Raw genomic sequence first — 8,085 nt, forward strand, 5'->3', positions numbered from 1 at the left:
GATTCTAGGAATCTACATGGCCACAATAAATAATTATAATAATAATCACATTTATATGGCACTTTACATCAGAAATGGATCTTAAAGTGCTCATAACACGTTGTGTGGTATCTGTTCATTTCAGGTAACATGATGAAGCCCTCTGGGTGGCTTATATCCATCCAGGGACATGTTGTAATGGGCCCACACACTTTGTTTTTACATGAAGTAGCTTCTTTCTTCAGCAGCTGTTACATCTTCAACCTTGAGTATCCTGCCGCTGGATCGTCGAGTTCAAACGTATTGTGTAAAGATCAAATTTAATCTTGTAAATTACATGTAGTATAGGCTTCAACTTAATGATTGTCTTGAAGTCTAAAAGTCTGACAAAGAAGGTACCTGAGCGTGGTGAGACCATCCTGATTTGCAAAATCATTAAATTTTGCTCTGCAGTCTGGGTATCTGCATGTTACACTGACTGCGGTCCAACAAATACCTACCAGTCCAATCACAGCTGTTTATTTTGTTTTGGGGCGGGCTATGTCAATTTGAAATGTCTTGTGAAATGCAAATGCATTGAATGAAGTAGAGCACAGATTTTCTTTAAAAGCAAAAAAAAAACAAACAAACAAACAAAACAGTTCCCAGGGTTTGGTTTAATGTATGAAAATGCCAACTGTGTGAAGAAGCATTTGAACGAGATCCTAAATACATGTTGATACAGCCCCTCATGTTAGAAAATCAACTAACGATGCCCAGACCACTTTGCCTAAGGCAAACGTAACCTGAGGCACCCTGGCTATGACTGGCTAAAAATAATTTCATGGTGAGAGGAAGATCCAACAAGTTTGGATTATAAGTCTATTAAGGTGTGATATGAGAAAAGGTACAGGTGAACACCTTGACGATTCATGCTTCTTGGGCATGAATCGTAAAGCTCAAAGTCCAACAGGAGGAGGACAACAATGAACCCTTGTGTATGCAAACTTCTGAAGAAATTAATTGATTTTGAGTGGGCATCATAGTGGGCATCATCATTTTCGCTGCAGCAGTTGTCAGGTTCGGTTTTCTTTTTTTACTTTGTTTTAAGACAACTTTGCACTACTAAATTTGCATTTGGATTTTACAGTGTTTGCGCCTAACCCCTTCACGACATCACTTTATTGCTCTCTCCCTTCCTCTCTTATTTTGCTATGTAGGCCTCATCCTCATAATGTTATTATGACACAGCTGAGTAGTTTGCAAGTTTCTGCACAATTTTTCTGCATTTTAAGTTGTTTTTGAAAATGTTATGAGTAGGAAGTTGGATTCTAAAATTTCTTGCGTGTATGTTGTGTAAATTTTATTTGTGAATAAATATGCCATTGAGATAACATTGACTTATACTCCGAGTTGTGTGTTGGTGCGGGAAGTAGGGGGGGTTGATTTTAATTGTACAATGATGGCAAATTCACAGTAAAAGGAAAATCTGTGTTACTTTCACAGTAAATAACTGGCCACTTTGTACATTACTTTCACAGTACACACTTTGAAAGTACAGGGCTATGTTGTAATGATATACAGCAAAAGGTTGTAATTCCCCAGTAATGTACTGTAATATCACAGTAATTGTTTTGTCATTGAAGTTACATTTTTCAGTTGTGCTTTTACAACAAGGAATTGTAATATTACAGATCTGAAATTACAGTAAATTGTCGTGAGAAAATTCACAGCATATTGCTGTAATCCTTACTGTGAAAGTCCTGCAAAACCTATCCATTTATTTATTGTAAATACACAGCGAAAAATTTTGCAGTGTATCATTTTGTCTGAAGCAACATGTGTGGTATGTGCTCATTATATCACAGTTAAGGGGCATTGTTCAGGCCGACACGAAGCACTTAATGCAAAAGAAAACTATAGATGTGTTATTGTCAAAACACAGTGAATAAAGATAAGATTAACTTTATTGCCCCACAAAGTGGGAAATCTGTCTTGGGCTCTTCACCCATGTTACACCCATTAAAAAGACCAAATTCACATTGTACATTCAACAGGAAAACATAGGCCTACAACAATCATTTGAGTTTATCATATCAGAGAGTGTTATTGCAACATTGTTAACACATCATTTTTAAATAATAGTATACATATATATTTTTAACACTTTATTTATTGGTATTTTTCAATCCAACATACAACTATTCAGGGTTGATACAGTTGACATTAAGTATTGAACCCCACCCCTCCCATGGGCTATAGTGGGAGAGAAAAAAAAATAAGTAAAAAAACAAACAAAAAAAAAATATATATATATGTGCACACGTGTACAGGAGAGAAAAATTAATTAAATAAATATAATAGGATAACAATAAAACAAATAAAAAAACAGTGTCTGGTACTCACTCACACTTCTATTTCCTGTATAGATATTTATATGTCCTGTTTCAGTTCTGTTCATAAACCACAGGAGCAGCTCTTTTCTGAAGAAAAGTTACAAATCCTCCCCAACATTTGTGAAAAACCGACGCTTTTTTCCTCAAATTAAACATGATCTTTTCTGATGGCAAGTATGATGACAGCTCTTAAAGCCACAGAGAGACACCGGGGGGTCCTCGTTCTTCCAGTTGATAGCTATACATTTATTAGCTGCAATCAGGGCTAATCTGATGAAGTGGGTGTTGATTCTTGTTTTCTCTGGTAAAACTAATAAATCTACCAAAAGTGTCAGCCATAGATTGACTGGGATTTCCCGCTACACAATTCCTTTAACAATATCCAAAATAGTGCTCCAGTACTCTTTAAAGCATCTACACGTCTAAAACATGTGGAGGAGGGATCCTGGGTCAGTCTTACGCCTAGAATAGTATTCAGAGTAGTTACTACTTATCTTATGGAGACGATGGGGAGTCAAGTAAACCCTGTGTATAAGATTAAACTGCAATAGTTTGTCTGGCTGTTATAGGAGAATGATTGATAGCTACTGCAAATCTGCTTCCATTCAGAGTCATTGAAGAGAGAATCAGTGTCTGTTTCCCATTTAAGTTTTGCATTGAAGGCTTTATTTTCTGCCAGGTTCATTAGTCTGTTGTAAGCATAGGATAAGAAACCTTTCAAGTTATGCTTGTCTCGTATCATACTATCTAACTCAAAATCCTCTAAGGGGGTAAGTTTACCACCTTGCTGTACCCTAATATAGTCTCTCACTTGTAAATATTTAAAGAAATGTGCAGAGGGGAGCCTCTGAGGCAAAGATAGCGTCAGTTGCTCAAAGGATCTCAGATTATTATGCTCATATACTGCATATGCCTCTCTCGTACCAGTCTCTAGTTATGCCATCTCTTAATGCTCCAGGCAGAACAGGGTTAAAATGAAATGGAGTGGAGCTGTACAATGCACGGACACTGTGGAATTTGGCTCTGATTTTGTCCCAGATTTTCGATGTATGCTTAATTATTGGATTTAGAGTTGCATCTTTTTGCTTGTGATAGGAGTAAATAAAAGGAATGCTAGACAGCGCTGCTGTGTGGGACTGTTCTATCTGTTTCCAGGCTGGGGGGTGTCCCAGGTAACCAGACAGCTCTCGATTGAGCTGCCAGATAGAATAGCTGAAAGTCAAAGTAAATTTAGCATTCCCTGTTCAGTGGGTCGACAGAGGGTTTAGGGTTAATCTAGATATCAGTCTGTCCAGGTTTTTAAAGAACGTTTTCGGAATTGGTGTTGACAGTACTTGAAACAAGTAAAGAAATTTGGGTAAAATGTTCATTTTAATACAATTTATTCTTCCAATTAGAGATATAGGGTGAGACTTTTTTAAATAGCGATTCATAATTTAGAGCGTAAATCTGATGAAGCTGGTTGGGTATTTGCAGACCTAGATAACAAAGCTTACTGGGGTCCCAATGAAAGGTGATGTTTACTCTCGTTAACCTTGAGCAGCTGAGTTAAGAGGCATTGTCAACCTTTCCTGTTTATTTATCTTATATCCAGAGATACAGCTATACTCCTCTAGCAGGCTACAGAGGGCGGGGAGCGGCGTCTCCACGTTAGTCAGATACAGCAAAATGTCGTCAGCATAAAGTGAAATGATGTGCTTCTCATCTCCGACCATAACGCCCTCTATTACAGGTCCTGATAGCAATTGCGAGCGGCTTTACCGTCAATGAAAAGAGAAGGGGGGGCAGAGGACAGCCCTGGCAGGTGCCGCGTGCCAAGGGGAAAGGGGATGAGATGTCAGCATTTGTTCGCATCATTGCTGATGCATTGAGATAGAGTATCTTTATCATTTGTATCAATTTTGGGCCTAAATTCATTTTTTCTAAAACTACATAACTGACTGACCAAACAAAAGACGCTCCAATCGGAGGAAACCTAATCTAAAAGGCTAAACTAAAAATCAGTCCTAATTGCTGGAAACTATGTAACTGACTGACCAAACAAAAGACGCTACAATCAGAGGAAAACCTAATCTAATATGATAAAGCTAAACTAAAAATCACTCCTCAATGGTGGAGGCCAACTAATCTAGGGAAAATAAACAAAGACGAAAATTCACTCCAAAGGAGGAAACTAAACGGTGGCTCTGAAAACCTTAGACTAACCAGACTGAGCTATAAAACATTAAAAACGAAAAATCACTAGTTAGAGGAAATCTTCATGATGTTTTAACCCGCTAGGGAGCCTTTAAGTATCAAGTATCTGCCCTGTTTGTCTTTCTCGACAAGAGGAGACTTTTCCTAACAGAGCTGGGGAAAGCTTTGGTGACTCCTCTTATTCAAAGGCACCAACACATTCCCCGCACACCAGCATCTGCCAGTCTAGTTAGGAGTGTGCAAGCCCCAGCCCCAGCCACTGCCCTGGCTGCTCTCCCCCAACAAGGACATGGGCAGAAAAGGAAGCGCTGTGAGCTCTGTGCCCCTAGAGACAACAAAACGAGCCTGAGATGCTGCAAATGTGATGCCTATGTTTGCAAGGCCCACTCTGACCTGAGTGTCACATGCCACTCGTGCATGAATTCACACGTACGCACACACACACACCCGACTTCATGTTGAGTTTGGTCTTTGGTTTTTAGTTTTTACATTAAATGTTCATTTTGTAATACATTTTCAGTGCCTATTTGTATTTTCACTGCAGTTATTTTATGTCTAATTCTATAAACTCGTGCTAAACACTACTTTGAGATATTGTTCACAGCTAAAGAATGCTGACTAAAAAGGAAAATGGTTTTTGTGCTAATTTAAGAGCAGTTAAAACAGACCGGTCAATTTTGACCGGGAACACTAAAGTAATGGGCGGGAGGTGAACACGACCGGAGGGTTAACCTGTTCACTCAGTCCCCCTAGTGGTTGGGATGCCGCCATCCCAAACTAATTAACATACTGTATGAACGGCGTCCTTTGTACAATGAAAGTAGGCATGACTTAACGACAATTTCAACGCAGACATTTTTAGACACTTTCAGCAACATGCACAAGATTTTTCTAGGTTTCACAAGTTTCTAGGTTTATCATAGAACTGAAAATGTCTCGAACAATAGAAGACGATGGCAAGCCCACAAGCGATGTCACGTCAAAAACAAAGGGAGTGTAAACATTTGTACCATCTTTACATCGTTTCTTTCTCCACCAAAAAAATTTATACTGTCATAGAAACAAAAACAAAGAACAAAAATGTAGTTTGTATCCTAATAAAGTTTTCAACAAGCCTGCTCACCAAAAATTTTGCAATTGGAATACGCATTCTATTGGAATACGAACATCCCTCGATCAAATCCCTACCAAAACATTGAATAAATTCACAAGCTCATTTTAAAGCTGAAGATGTGCCCAACAATAACCCATGGTTCAATTTTATCCATCGTGTCCAGTTAATCGGACGTTTTGTCATCTTTCCCCTCTGTGCTAATGCTAATTTAAAGGTCCGTCAAACTTTGCATCTACTATGCGCAGGTAGGGTCTCCTGTTGGTGACAGGTTTTTCATCAAATAGTAGAGACCCTAAGGTATCCTCTGATGTATAACAATCTCGATTTGGGCAAATTTTTCTACCGGGGTTGCCGGGGTTGAGGTGCATGAGACACACACGCAGTCGATGCACACATTCAATGCTGTCGGCCAGAATTTCTCTTTTACTTGGATTTTAATTGCTATTTACCGTCGTTTTAGTGATTGTCATGGGGAAGTTTACCATTTTTTGCACCAACGTGTTGGCAAGTGAGGATGAAAAGGACGACAACAACCTACACCCAGCTGGTCCCTTTGTTGCCTCTCCTCCTGGTGTCAACAAGTACAACAATAGGTATCTCCACAAAAAGTGTGTTTTTACTCCCTCAAGCTTTAATGTAATAATGAAACAAAATAATAAAAGACAAATAAATCAAACAAATAAAGACAGATAAATTTCATAAATTCATATTTCCAAGTTCTTTGTTAATTTAAGCCATTTAAACTTCAAAATAACAATATAAAACAGGCAAAATTTGGTCAAATTTGTGCTTGGATAGGTTTTGGACACTATATATTCATCCTCATAAATGCTTTAAAGGGGATTTTACGTATGTAACTGGTGTTCCTAAAAGCAGTCAGGTTTGTGATTGGCCCCAAAAGGTTATCTGGTTAAAAAAAATAAATAAATAAAATCTCACAGAAAGTGTGCATTTTAGCCAAATTGGACCATTTTGGATAGGTTTGGCAGACTGGAGATTGCCAAGAGGTACTGTTTGGTAAAAACTCTATAGTTCCTCAGTAGTTTTACATATCAACCTAAAATTTGGTACACAAGGGAGTGGACAGGGAGTGTGCGAACCATAAATGTTCAGCCTGTTTAGAAATATAACTGTTTTCACACAAAAGTTTTTTAATTTTCCCAAAAATATTGTATTTTCATGAGCCCTATTTTTTATGGAACAACTGGATTCAATATTTGAAGTCCACAGATGTAAAGGGACAAATGTTTTCTTTCATGTAAGCCATCAGCCAGAGTTGTGGGATTAATACTTTTGTAGTAATAAAACTTTAATTGCAGTGATACAAACTCAGGCCAAAAACTGCCTCTGCATGAACAGGTTAATGTTTTGTTTTTTGTTGTTGTTGTTGTTGTTGTGGGAAGCACTTTGCAACGGTGTAAGTGCTATAAAATAATAATTATCATTATTATCATTAACAATCTTTTCTTTGATGTCTTTTTTTGTCTGGTTGGAGAGAGATTCATGCATTCATTCATTGAGAACTGCTGATGAATTTTCAAGCAGGAATGATGACAACACCTGCCCAAAGTTGCAGTGTTACGGCTCTGGCCATATTTGGAATGCCTGCCCTATGTCATATATCTGTCTCCGATTGGCGGGTTCCTCCAGGTGCTGGCCTGTGCTGATTGGGAGCTTCGGAGGGGGTGCGTTGGAAGCTGTCAAACTCCAGGAGTGTCGTCTGACAGCTGTCATCGTCCTCCTAGCTAGCCTCTAACTTGCCCGTGCCTTATTGCCTGTGTTGTATATCATCTACATGATTCATTTTCACTTGTATATATCAACACGGAGAAGTTACAGTGAGCTGCTTTTGACTGTTTTCTTCCTGTTTTTGTTTAGTTTAGGGAGGTAGGTTTATTAATGTATTTTTGTTTACATTTGTTTCACATAGGGTTTTTACTTAGTAGGTGCGGGGAAAGATAGTCTTGTTGTCACAAGGTGGTATGGGAGTGTGAGGACCCAAATGCACCAGACGCAGAACCAGGTTGAGGTGACAAATAATTCTTTTAACGAAAAAACCCAAAAAAAGACATCGGAGAGATGACAAGGATCTGACACAGACAAAACCGAAACCAGGACCTAAATACACAGTCAACTAGACAAGACACAGGTGAACCACATTAGGGCAGGGAACACAATCAACAGGAAGGAAAAGCCAGGAAGTTAACCAAACAGCAACACAACAGAACCAAGACTTAAAAATAAAACAGGAAATGACAATAAAATTAATACAGATCCTGACATTTGTGTTATAGGTAAGCAATGGTTTATGTCAGCATAGCAAATGAGTAGATGCAAGCACAACTCAAACTTCACTCAATCGATCTCCCTAAAGTGCATGGTGCCAACAGCTTCATACAAACATACAGTAGAAAAAAAAAA

Source organism: Echeneis naucrates, chromosome 8 (genome assembly GCF_900963305.1).
Source record: "Echeneis naucrates chromosome 8, fEcheNa1.1, whole genome shotgun sequence".
Classification (NCBI taxonomy): domain Eukaryota; kingdom Metazoa; phylum Chordata; class Actinopteri; order Carangiformes; family Echeneidae; genus Echeneis; species Echeneis naucrates.